Here is a 13,519-nt window from a genome sequence, read left to right on the forward strand (position 1 = left end):
GAGAAGATCCAATTTCTGAGTTAACTCTCTCTCCTCAGTTGTGGTTCTCATAGATATCACCTACAAGCAGGCCAGACAAGTAGATGTTAAGCTTCCCTTTTCCAGACATCACTGTCCACTGAGGGAGTAGGGAGCATGGACACAGCATGGTCCCCTCAAGTCAGCAGACAGGGGCCAGGTCCTGAGCAGGACCCGAGTCTTCCTGAACTCCTATGCTCTTCCCCATTTGCACAGCATCCCTTGATACATCTGGTCTGTACTGTTGAGGCTTGAACCTGGTCAGGTCAGGAAGACCCAAATTTTTGATAATAGTTGCCTCTCCTTGTGGTCCATGCGTGTATGGGTGGGGGGCATGGTTTAAATCTTGCTTTTCCCAGTACCATGCCCTATGTGGACTGCTTGTTTTTCTATAGAAAAGTCTATTTTGCCATGGCAATTCCATAACATATTTGGAGGTAATTGGAGTTGCCGTAAGATAATGTTCCTTCAGGTAGAAAATAATCATGATTATAGTGACAATGAATAGAGCAATTATTACATGCCACTGAGTTCTGGATACTTTACAAATGCCTTTTCTAATGTCCCCTTCAATCCTACAATGGACCAACTTTATCATCTCTCTTTTGCAGGTGAAATGATCGAGGCTTATGGAGGTAATATGTCCAAGACCTCTTTAGCAAAATTTATTCTGGATTTGTCTGACCTTTAACTTCTCCATTATTTACAGTTTTCCATTCACGGTTTTCTAAGAATTGGAAATACGGGACATCTCAATTTTTTAAAAACTTATTTTGTATTGGGGGATGGCCAATTAACAAGCAATGTTGTGACAGTTTCAGGTGAACAGTGAAGTGACTCAGCCATATATATGCATGAATCCAATCTCCCCCAAAGCCCCCCGTCTAGGCTGTCACATAATATTCAGAAGAGCTCCATGTACTATACAGTAGGAAGGACATCTCAATTTTTAGAAAACATTTTATCTTGGAGCGTAGTTGATTAACCATGTTGTGTTAGCTCCAGGTGGAGAGCAAAGTGATGCGGTTATATATATACTTGTATCTACTCTTTTTTCAAATTCTTTCTCATTTAGGTTGTTATATACCATTGAGCAGAGTTCCCTTTGCTATACAGTAGGAACCTTGTTGCTTAACCATTTTAAATATAGCAATGTGTACATGTCAATCCCAAACCCACTAACAGAAGACATCTAAAATTGAAACACATATATGGTTATTGTCTTCTGTACCTAGAAGAGGAGAGATACTTGAAAGCTTTGGGGGGAAATGGCACCCCACTCCAGTACTCTTGCCTGGAAAATCCCACAGATGGAGGAGCCTGGCGGGCTACAGTCCATGGGGTCGCTAAGAGTCAGACACGACTGAGCGAATTCACTTTCACTTTTCACTTTCCTGCATTGGAGGAGGAAATGGCAACCCACTCCAGTGTTCTTGCCTGGAGAATCCCAGGAACGGAGGAGCCTGATGGGCTGCCATCTATGGGGTCGCACAGAGTCGGACACGACTGAAGCGACTTAGCAGCAGCAGCAGGGAAATGACTTGTGTTAAGCTCATGATTATATATATATACATTGTTAGCAAGGCAGTTCCCAGGGCAGAGGTGTGAGGGCAGAGGGCAAAGCTCAGGTGAGTGTGCACCATCTGTCTTCCTGTAGCATCCTATCCTCATTACTTTGGCATTGTCAGTCAGTCCTTTAAAAGTTACATATATTCTCCACTCAACAGTGAGCTTTTATTTAAATGAGGGATTTTGTCTTATTCCTCTTCGTAGCCTCAACATCCAATACAGCACCTCCTGGCACATTATAGATATTAAAGGACATTTGCTGACATTAAGAAAAAAACATGGACTATCACAAAATCTATTTTCTAATCAAAACAGTTCAGTATTGAGCATATCATTTGAACATATCTGTTATCACTTAGTCTTGCTCCTTTAGCCAGATCTATTAAATCTGTTTTGTTCTCCTACTGATTCAGAGCTTGGGTAATTTTCTGCTTCATCTATTTCATAGAAACTCTTCTGAGCAACTTCTGACAAAGCATTCACTGTGAAAAATGTCTTAAAATATACTTGGGTTGCAAGGAGGAATTCCAGTTGCTGCTGCAGTATTATTTCAGTTCTTTGCCAGCGGGAAGCTCTTCTCCAAACATATTTTTTGGCATCCTTGGAAGACAGCTGAGGCCACGTCTTCAACCTGGGCTTCTTAGTAGGGTCCTGATGGCCTCACTGCCAGCGCAGTGGGGGGTGGATTTCCCTGAGGACTCTCGTGACCCAGAAGCATCCCTCCTCACAACCCTCTGTCTCACTCTTCCCCAACAAGCATCCTGGGTTCTAGCCACCCTGGACCAAGAGCGTCTTACTCTCAATTTCTTTATGTTCTTTAGGTGGTCAAAGTCTGATCATTCCTCAAGGTCCTGAGATCTGACTCCCAAGCTGCACTTTCACAGAGGCTTCTCTGTTCTTTCAGCTAAAAGTTCTCTCTCTATTCTTTGAATGCCCCACATCAGTTGCCACCTCCATTGTCATGCGTTTAGTAAAATTATGTATGCCGCCTTCCTTAATCAGAATACAGAGTATGTTTGAAAGAGGGAACTTCTCTGATTCATTCTGGGTCTTCTCCTTTTCATTGCATTCCAACCTTTTGCACATAAAAGATGATTGGTAAATGGCTTTGTAAGAATTAAAGAGTGTGAGCACCTTGGCAGCATGTGGCGTACAGTTGAAAGAACATGTACTGGATCCAGATCTCAAGAATTAAGACTCCAGCTCCGTCCTTTTTAAGGAATTTTGGGCACATAAACTTTAAAGCTTCTTTTCGTTTTCTTGGATAATGATATTAGAACACGCATGCAGGGAAACTAAGTGTTTTTAGCTACTGAATCACTGCATTCAAGATGGGGGAGAATGAGTGCCTGTATATGAATGGCTGAGTCCCTTTGCTGTTTACCTGAAACTATTACAACATTGTTAATCGGCTGTACCCCAATACAAAATAAAAAGGTTTTTAAGAAAGACTCAGGCTCAAGGAAATCCCCTTTGGTCTCTTTTTTTCTTCTCTCTTCTTTCCTTCCCCGATAGCAACAATGGCAATCTTGACTTCCATTTCTTGTCAACTTAATCTCTTTCTTCTAATCATAGACAGTGTCTTTCTGCTCTTCTTGCAGCACTGGTACCCAACAGGAAAAAAAATGTGTGTGTGTGTGTGTGTGTGTGTGTGTGTATATATATATATATATATATATAAAGATTGGTCTAATGGATGAACAGAAACTCTGATATTCCATTAGTTTTTGCCAGTGGTGTATGCTGCTCAGCCACTGATATCTAGTGAGAAACACTAGAAGCTTTTTCTGTATTATTTTCCTCCCCCTCCAACATGGAGCTCACAGATCTCCTCTCTTCTTGAGATATCATATCCCTAATCAGTATTTCCCCAAAGTGTTTCCTAAGAAGAATGCTAGTTTTATCACAGGAGCTAGTTAGAAGAAGAGAAGGAGGAAGAGGGGAGGAGGAGGAGGGAGGGAAGGAGAAGGACTAGAAGGAGAAGAAGATGCAAAGTCAAATAAGTCATTTGACCAATAACCCTCTTTTTGCTTTGCGTAACATCTACTGATGAGACTTTCCAGGTAGCACAATGGTAGAGAATCCACCTGCCACTGCAAGAGAACTGGGTTTGATCTCTGGGTTGGGAAGATCCCCTCGAGAAGGAAATGGCAACCCACTCCAGTACCCTTGCCTGGAAAATCCCATGGACGGAGGAGCTGGGGTGGGGGAGTCCATGGGCTTGCAAAGAGTCAGGCATGACTTTGTGACTAAAAACAACGGGATCTATTGATATCAAAATCGGTTTAGAAGGCACTCTTCTATGTTTTGATCATTTTCAGCTACGTAGAACCTCTTATCATTTGAATAGTTGCCTGAAAAATTCCCTAAAATGTAGCAATTTTCAGTATGAAAATTCCAGGTATGGGGGAAATCCTTTGTATCTTTCTTTCCTGATGGCTGGCAGCTCCTTGTGCAGTGACAGATGAAGTCAGTGCCTGGGTCTTGTAATCCTTCCATTTCCACTGCTTGTACCACGTCTTTCTAGCACCTCTTTAGGATTGCATAGGTGAGCTTTTGAAGCCTTGTAATGGAACTAATGGTTTTCTCAAAGATATTCCTAAAAATATATTCAAATCCTGCCTGAAATAATAAATGGGGGCATAATGAGGGGCATTTATTTCTCAGTACTTAACTGCAGTGTTGCCTCTCTACACTCACAATTTATGACGAGTAAGGATTTTTTTGTGAGTGGAATGCATTACGTTAGGAAAAAAAAATTAATGGCCATCTGTAAAAGTGAGGATGGCTGGCAAGTCGGTTATGCATGTTGTAATAAAAATGGTTTATTGGGCTATCATGGTCAGACACAGGAGCCAACGCTGCAGACTCAGCTGGAGAACATGATTGGACTTAATATTATTTTGACTTACGCTGGAGTCTCTCTGAAGCACTGTTCTTCTGACCCATTCTGAAGAGGTTTTCTACAATGGGTTCCTTTTGGACTGCTGGCCTTGGCCCAAAGATTTCTGGTTTGGAGCCCCAGGTTCCTGTCTGCAAATGAAAGTTTGCATTAGACAAACTCTAAGGTCCCAGGCACACACCGCTAGGATTTGAAATCCCTTCTTGGGGATAAAGTCTCAAAAGTCTAGTTAGCCTGCTTTCAACTGCAATTCAGTACTTGTAAGAACAATAAAGATGATGTATCTGCCATCTTCCGAAAACGCTTTGTTCCATAAAGTAAGGAAGTACTTGGAAAGCAGGGACATGTGAAAATCACCAGTTGTCAGCCTGAAGAGGAGGCCACTGGCCAAAATGGACACCATCTGAGCATAAAAAACCCAGCAGATCATGACAGCACAGCTTATATCACCACTGGATCAAACGAGAATCTATAAGTCCATACCGACATGGCAGTCAGTCTGGAACACAGAGTATGTACCGTCCTTATCTTGATGATATTCACTTTGACCCTTGGTTGAGGAGGTATTGGCCAGGTTTCCCACAACAAGCTCCTATTTCTCTCTTTGTAAAATATTACTGTGTCGTGAAGAGGTACTTCGAGGTTTTCTTTCCCACCATTTTCCTCAACATTTTTTGCTTATAACTTTCTGGAAAATTCACCTCAGACTCCTTATACTGGACTGATTCATGTTACTCTGCATTCTACTTTTCTAGAAAGGTAACAGTTTATGCCTATTGTCTGATTAATATTCTAGAGCCCCTTTCACTCACAAAAAATGGCTCTGTTTTGGTGAAGTACCTATCATTTGTCTGATCCGTCCAGAAGGGCAAAGTTTGGATTCAACCATACACTACTGAGTGTTGTGGTTTCCACACGAACTTCAGTGCAGCTAACTAGGAAGACTGAGACTTCAGGACATACCTGGGGTTACTCTGCGTGTGTGTGTGTGTGTGTGTGGGTTTAGGGGGGACCTCTATCCCCATCTTGTTTCCATGGTTCCTCATGAAGACAAATTAATTAGGTGAAGTGGGAATGAAGGAGAAAATGTAAAGAAAGGTGTCCATAGATAAATCTCTATATGGTTGAACTTCCTGGGTGGTACTAGTGGTAAAGAACCCGCCTGCCAATTCAGGACACATAAGAGATGTGGGGTTGATTCCTGAGTTGGAAAGATCCTTCAGAGAAGGAAATGGCAACCCACTTTAGTATTCTTGCCTGGAAAACCCCATGGACAGAGGAGCCTGAAGGGCTACAGTCCATGGGATCACAGAGAGTCGAACATGATTGAAGTGACTGAGCACACACGTGATGGTTGAACTAGGGCTTGTGATTTTTTAAAACAAAACAAAACAAAACAAAAACATACTGAGGGATTGTGAGGAGAAGCGTGTATCTGGCATAAACCTTTGCATAGCTCCGCCCTTGATCAGGGCCCTGTGCAGACCACAGACCTTACATGTGACCGTGATTGGGGGAGAGGGTGGGGGGCTTTAAGGCACACGTGGAGAATTCTAATTGAACACAGATGGGATCCAGGAGGGGTCTAGGAGCAAGCCCAGCCTGTGGGAGCACAGAGGGAGGGGCCCCTGGAGGAATCCGAGGGCTGACAGCTCACAGTTCTCGGGACAGGCAGCCTCTTGGGAGTGGGGAGGACACAGAAGATGGTTTGGAGTGGCCACCGAGGGCCAGAGCCAGGAGTGGGCAGGGCCTTGCGAGTGAAGCCAGTGCTGGGGCTCTGCAGTCACTGGGATGTACTGACAGCGTTGTTTGTCGCCAGAAGATCACAACGCGATGAGAAAAGGATAGACTTGTCCGCTTAGACTTCTTAGTGTCATCTCCTTGTTTACCATTGAGGAGCTCATTCTCACTTATAGGTTGAAGTGAAGCCGAAGTGAAGTGGCTCAGTCTTGTCCGACTCTTTGCGACCCCATGGACTGTAGTCCACCAGACTCCTCCATCCATGGGATTTTCCAAGCAAGAGTACTGGAGTAGGTTGCCATTTCTTTCTCCAGGGGATTTTCCCCACCCAGGGATCCAACCCAGGTCTCCTGCCTAGTAGGCAGACACTTCACCATGTAAGCCATTAGGGAAGTCCTGGTAGCTGCTTACAGGCTGGGCTTCCATTATGAACGGGTACACCTGGACTTGCGTGGGTGGCAGCTGGCTGAATCAGCCAGTAGCACTCCCTCAACCCCATCCCCCGACCCCTGCCCCAGCACGGGTGGAGCTGCAGCAGGGAAAGTTTGGGATTGGATGTTTCTTCATTTCAGGATAACAGAAAGCCAACGTCCAAGGTTACCCCGGGCCACTGAAAGCGTAACCTCCTCCAGGCACGGAGCCCTGACGGCTCCCTTGTCCCTTCCCTCCACCCCTAATTCACCAGGTGGGGAGCCCTGGGCCGGGAATCAGCTTCAGATTCTGATCTCAAGTCAACGACTCATTCAACAACCTTGGAGAATCATTTATATCCCAGCAAGTCCTAGGTGTCAGCCAGGCTTTCACACCCGTCCTGCACCCACATGTGTGTCTTAATCGCTACCAGGTACCAGGTGTTGAGCTGGGTGTAGGGTATGCAGATGTCAGCACCTCAAAAAGGGGACGGGGCTTCCCTGGTGACTTAGTGGTAAAGAATCCTCATGGAGACATGCAATCCCTGGTCTGGGAAGATCCCACGTGCCTCGGGGCAACTAAGCCCGTGTACCACAACTAGTGAACCTGTGCTCTAGAGCCTGGGAACCACAACTACTGAGCCCAAGTGCTACAACTACTGAAGCCTGGGTGCCCTGGAGCCAGGGCTGTGCAACAAGAGAAACCACCGCAATGGAAAGCCTCTGCGCCACAACGAGAGAGTAGCCCTCACTCTCCAAAACTACAGAAAAGCCTGTGCAGCAATGAAGACCCAGCATAGCCAAAAAGAAACAAATAAAATTATCAAAAGAAAGAAATGGGACCCTTAGTGCTCACTCAGTTCCCTGGGTTGATGGTATTTACCGCCATCAGCCGGTTGTGGGAACTGGTATATAAACAGGGTAACTGGGCTATTTTGCCCAGTGGTTTTTCCAGTGGTCATGTACGGATGTGACAGTTGGACTGTGAAGAAAGCTGAGTGCCGAAGAATTGATGCTTTTGAACTGTGGTGTTGGAGAAGGCTCTTGAGAGTTTCTTGGACTGCAAGGACACCCAACCAGTCCATCCTAAAGGAGATCAGTCCTGAGTGTTCATTGGAAGGAATGATGCTGAAGCTGAAACTCCAGTACTTTGGCCACCTCATGCGAAGAGTTGACTCATTGGAAAAGACTCTGATGCTAGGAGGGATTGAGGGCAGGAGGAGAAAGGGACGACAGAGGATGAGATGGCTGGATGGCATCACTGACTCGATGGACGTGAGTCTCAGTGAACTCTGGGAGTTGGTGATGGACAGGGAGGCCTGGCGTGCTGCGATTCATGGGGTTGCAAAAAGTAGGACACGACTGAGGGACTGAACTGAAATGAATTGAACTGAACTGATTTTGCCCAAAGTCACACAGGAATATAATAGACCAGAGATCTATGGACCAATCTGATTTAAAGTCTCAATTTCCTTTGCTTGAAAATTTATGATAGTTAGACTAGATTGCTTCTAAGACCTTTGCCTCTCCAAAATTCTAGGATCCAGTTTTAATTCTATGTAACAGCTTTATTTAGCTGCTGACTCAGTTGATTATCCTTTCAACACACAGATTCTCAGCTATTGTACATTGGTTGTCCTGTTCTCTTTCCAAGATAGGATGTTTCATTGGTGGGCTGAAACATAGTAGCATAATCATTTCCATGTGATTAACCTTTTGAAGACGTGTTGAGGACAGATCTCAGTCTGTAAGACAGAAAGTGGAAAACTTTGTTCTTTAGCTTAGAGGCTGGTCTCTAGGGACTTGGTAAAGGACTTAGGAAGCAGAGAATCACAGCTTCTTCCAATTTGTAAGTGAAACATAAGTCATTTTTGCCTCTAGTAAACCTTTGAAATGCTGCGGAGAACAACTAGAGAAAATCAAACTAGTTGATGAAAGGGTTTCAAGCATATTTTTGCAGATATATGAACATGTCATTGTGGGGAGGTGGTGGGGTGCAATCATTTTGGGTCTCTTGGGCTCACAAGCCAGATCTGCAAGGATCCAGATTGGACTTGTTTGGCCCGAATAGATTTGAAACACACATGCTTAGAAGGAATGACATTCTCCTGTGCCTATGTTTTCTCTCCTCCTTATGGCCTTGTATCTAGCTGCCTTGTCCCGGCCCTGGTGCTGGGGGTTCGTTCATGTTGGAGTCCCACCACCCAGGGCAGCAGGCAATGTCTTGAGGTTGAGGACCAGAGGGAAAGCAGCAGAGCAGAAGAATACTGTGACCTTAGCCCCTGGTGCACTTTGACCCTCATTGGTTTGTCTTCTTGGTCCATCTAGTCAATGCTCTGAGCCTTGGTTGCCTTCTGATAAACTGAGCAATAATCTTGCAGGATATCTCTGAGATTTAAAAATAAGAAACAATGGGAAAGAACCCAACCTACCATGGGCACATACCTGCTGCTCCTTAAACAACAGCTGTCATTTCCATGTCCACTGTTCATTACATTTGGTGACCACATTTCAAGTGCTGATGACCATGCTTCTTTCAGGGGCTGCAGTGAGATGGAAGTGTTATTTATTTTTCCAGAAAGAAGGGCGTTCATCCCCTTACTCTGGTGGCTGAGAACAGACGGGGTTGCCTGGAGGATGCCTCTCATCCCTGCCCCTTTCTCTGTTCTGTGACCTCCCGGGGAGGTGCCACTTCTCCCTGTAATGAAGAGACGTCTGGGTTTGCACCCCGTTTCTGGTCTGGACAGCATATGCATAATCAGCTCATTTTCTTCTGAGGCTCGTTGTTGGGAGGTGTGGGGAGAGTTGTTAATCCAGTTGCTTATGTATAACTCTCGTCATACAGTCAATTACAGGACTCTTTCAAAGGCACTGCTGAACACGTGTTTGGCTTAATCAGTTTTGACAGCAGCCGGGCCGGGGCTGCGATTCAGCATGCTGCACAAAGGCACGTCATTAGCGGGCTGGTCTCAGGGCACCAATGTGTCCCTGTGTGTGCTCTCAGGGTGACGGGACTGATAAATGTCACCTCTTTATGAACTGCTCCGATCACCTCTAATGCAAGTTAAAAATAGTAGGCTTTTGGAGACTAAACCAGCCCAGGGCACAAGTGCGTGCTAAGTCGCTTCAGTTGTGTCTGACTCTTTGTGACCCGCTATGGACTGTAGCCCTTCAGGCTCCTCTGTCCATGGGATTCTCCAGGCAAGAATCCTGGGGTGGGTTGCCGTGCCCTCCTCCAGGGGATCTTCCTGACCTGTGTCTCTTACGTCTCCTGCATTGGTATCTGTGTTCTTTACCACTAGCACTGCCTGGGAAGCCCACCTGCTCAGGGAACTTCCTCTAATTCATAACAATGTTAGGAACTGCCTCCAAAGAGTCCAGTGGAGAGGAGAGGACAAGAGCTGGCTTCTGAAGTCAGGTCACTTGTTCAAGCACCAGTTAACTCACCTTCTAGCCTTGTGACCTGAGCAAATGAATAACCCCTCTGTGCCTCAGTTTCCTCATCTGTAAAGTAGCAGATGGAGCCCATCTCAGGACCGAAGGGGATAAACATGAAGCATCTGGCCCAGCTCTTGGACCATCATAAGCCCTTAAAAAAGGTGAGGAGTTGTGTCCATTACCAAGGGCAGGACAGACCACTGCTTCCTGAACATGAATGTCAACATGAGACTCACAAGCACTGAGAGGTTATTTCATGCCGGGATGTACTCCACACCCTTTACATGTAGTAACTCAGGTGCTCCTAAGAAGGAAAGCTATGACCAACCTAGACAGAGTGTTAAAAAGCAGAGAGATCACTTTGCTGACGAAGATCCATATAGTCAAAGCTATGGTTTTCCCAGTAGTCATGTACAGATGTAAGAGTTGGACCATAAAGAAGCCTGAGCACCCAAGAATTGATGCTTTTGAACTGTGGTGTTGGAAAAAACTCTTGAGAGACTTGGACTGCAAGATCAAACCAGTCCATCCTAAAGGAAATCAGTCCTGAATATTCATTGGAAGGACTGATGCTGAAGCTTAAGCTCCAATACTTTAGCCACCTGACTAGAAGAGCTGACTCATTGACAAAGACTCTGATGTTGTGAAAGATTGAAGGCAGAAGAAGAAGGGGGTGACAGAGAAGAAGATGGTTAGATAGCATTGCTGACTCAATGGACATGAGTTTGAGCAAACCCTAGGAGATGGTGAAGGACAGGGAAGCCTGGCATGCTGCAGTCCATAGGGTCGCAAAGATTCAGACACAACTGAGTGACTGAGCAACAACGCATTTTGATCTTCAGCAAATTTGATGAATAAAAATATTTCTCTTTCAAAATGGAGGAATCTGAGTGTTAGCAGAGTTTCAATGAGAACACTCATTTATCTGATGGCAAAGTCTACACCTGTGATCAGGGCTTGGAGAATATACTTTAGTTTTTAAACTGCTGTCTTGTCATCATGCCTGGAAAATCCCATGGATGGAGAAGTCTAGTGGGCTGCAGTCCATGGGGTCGCTAAGAGTCAGACTGGAGCTGCAAGAGGTAGGGGTGCTTGCTAAGCAAGGACTGGGTCTGACACAGTTGCACGATTACCAGGGGAGACCCTGAGACCCTCAGGTTGCAGCTGCCAGCAGACCTTGTTCTGAGAATGGCTGGGGGTGTCCTTGAGCCTGACACTGTTCAGAAAAGATCTCGGGGTTCTCAGGGATGCAGGAATGCATCTGAAACCACATCCACAGGGCCACCCAGCTCCAGTACGGATGCTTGAACCACAGTGACTCCATTTTGATTTTTAAATGTTTACTTTTCTTTAATGATTAAAGCAGATGTACAATGCATGTTTGACGAGCCCTAAGACAGACTGTTCTGGTTAGCATAAAATTCACGTTAAATCATGTATAAGCCGGAATGACTTCTCCATCCTTCAGTATGTGAAAATTCCTTTCACCAAGACTAAGGCAGAATTTTGTGTTTCTGTACAGTCCTCTGACACACATGGGAAACTCCAGATGCATGTAAGCTGCTGGATGAACATGTGTGGTCCTGGACCTGCAGGCGTGATGCATGTGGGCCTCTTCTTTTCTTGCGCCTGATTTTTTTTGAGACATGACTGTTTCTTCTTCTCTTTCCCCTCATTCTCACTGTTTTTCATCTTCTTTTAAATCAATGTCAGTGTTTATCCATCTCTCTCTCAGTTTTGCTCTGGTCCTCTGCCCTGTAAAGCAGAATGCCTGTTAAGATAGCAGGATGTTCCAGATCATCACTGCTCCAGGTGTACTGCACAGACACTGACATCCCTCAGTTGCTTACTAGAAATGTGGAACCTCAGGCTCCCCTTCCAGTTCTACAGAGTCAGAATCTGCCTTCTAAATCTGACTCACTAAAGTCAGAGAGCCTCTGGGCTGGAAAGAACAGGAGCCTGGGCCCCTGGAGGAACTAGACCTGAATCCCACACTCCTATTGACCATCTGGGCTGCCCTGGAAAAATCCATAACCTCCTGAAATTGTTTTTAATTATAAAATGAACTTAATGATATCTTGTAAGAGTGTTGCAAGAACTGGTGATAATTAAAGTAGCTGTACTGATTATTCTGTACTCAGTATTATATGAAATGTGAAAATATGTGAAACATTTATATGAAATATTATATATGAAGTATTATATGAAATATTTATATGAAATATTATATGAAATATACCTGTATTGTTTCTCATTTCATTTTCACAACAAGGCTGTGAAGTAGGAGCTAGGTATATCTTAGCAATGAAAAGACTAAATTTGAGAGAGGGAAATGCTATGGTTCCAGCTTCTCTGTCTCTCTCGCTTGAGCCAGGCCTTGACCTGAACAGATAAGGACATGACTTCTGTAAACACCAGGAAGCCCACGTGCCTCTGCAGACACCATGCACACACCTTATCTATTGCCTTACTTTGTTGAGGACTAAAGGACAAATAAAATTGCTTGTATAAGAAGTATATGGCATGACAATTTGATATATGTTGTACAATGATTATCAAGATCAAAATAATTCAAATCCCATCATCTGACTTTATTAACATAATTGGCTTTTCTTCCACAGTCTTTTTTATTACTCTTATTATTATTTTGGGGCCATGCTGAATGGCATATGGGATCTTAGTTCCCTGAAAGTTAAAGTGTTAGTTGCTTAGTTGTATCTGACTCTTTGGGGGCACCATGGACTATAGCCCGCCAGCCTCCACTGTCCATGGAATTCTCCAGGCAAGAGTACTGGGGTGGGTTGCCATTCCCTTCTCCAGGGTATTTTCCTGACCCAGGAAATGAACCTGAATCTCCTGTTTTGCAGGCAGATTTTTTTGTACTGTCTGAACCACCAGGGAAGAGGGATCAAACTCTCGCCCCTTGCTGTGGAAGTACAGTCTTAACCATTGGACCACCACAGAGGTCCTCCACACAATCCTTAGAGCTACCCTCTATGAGTTCACTAGGGCTGCAGTGGCAAAATCTCACAGACTGGGGACTTACACAGCATGAATGTGCTTCCTCATAGTTCTGGAGGTCAGAGTTGGAGGTCAAGTGTCGGCAGGGTTGGGGGCTGTGAGGAAGAATCTCTTCCAGGCCCCTCTCCTGGCTTCTGGTGCTTTACTGGTGATCCCTGGTGGTCCTCGTGTTCATGGCTTGTAGACCCATCACCCAGAAGTCTCCTTAATGTGTGTGTGTGTCCAAATTTCTACTTTCATAAAGACCCCAGTCACATTGGGTTAGGGCCCATCCTACTCCAGTATGACTTCATCAAACCAGTTATACCTATAAAAGCCTTTTTCCGAATCAGATCACATTGAGTCATCGGAGAACTTCAACACGTGAACAGTGTTTCAATCTATGAATGCTTGTGTGCATGCCCGCTCAGCTGGTTCAGTT

This window comes from Bos javanicus, chromosome 11 (genome assembly GCF_032452875.1).
Source record: "Bos javanicus breed banteng chromosome 11, ARS-OSU_banteng_1.0, whole genome shotgun sequence".
In the NCBI taxonomy this organism is placed as follows: Eukaryota; Metazoa; Chordata; class Mammalia; order Artiodactyla; family Bovidae; genus Bos; species Bos javanicus.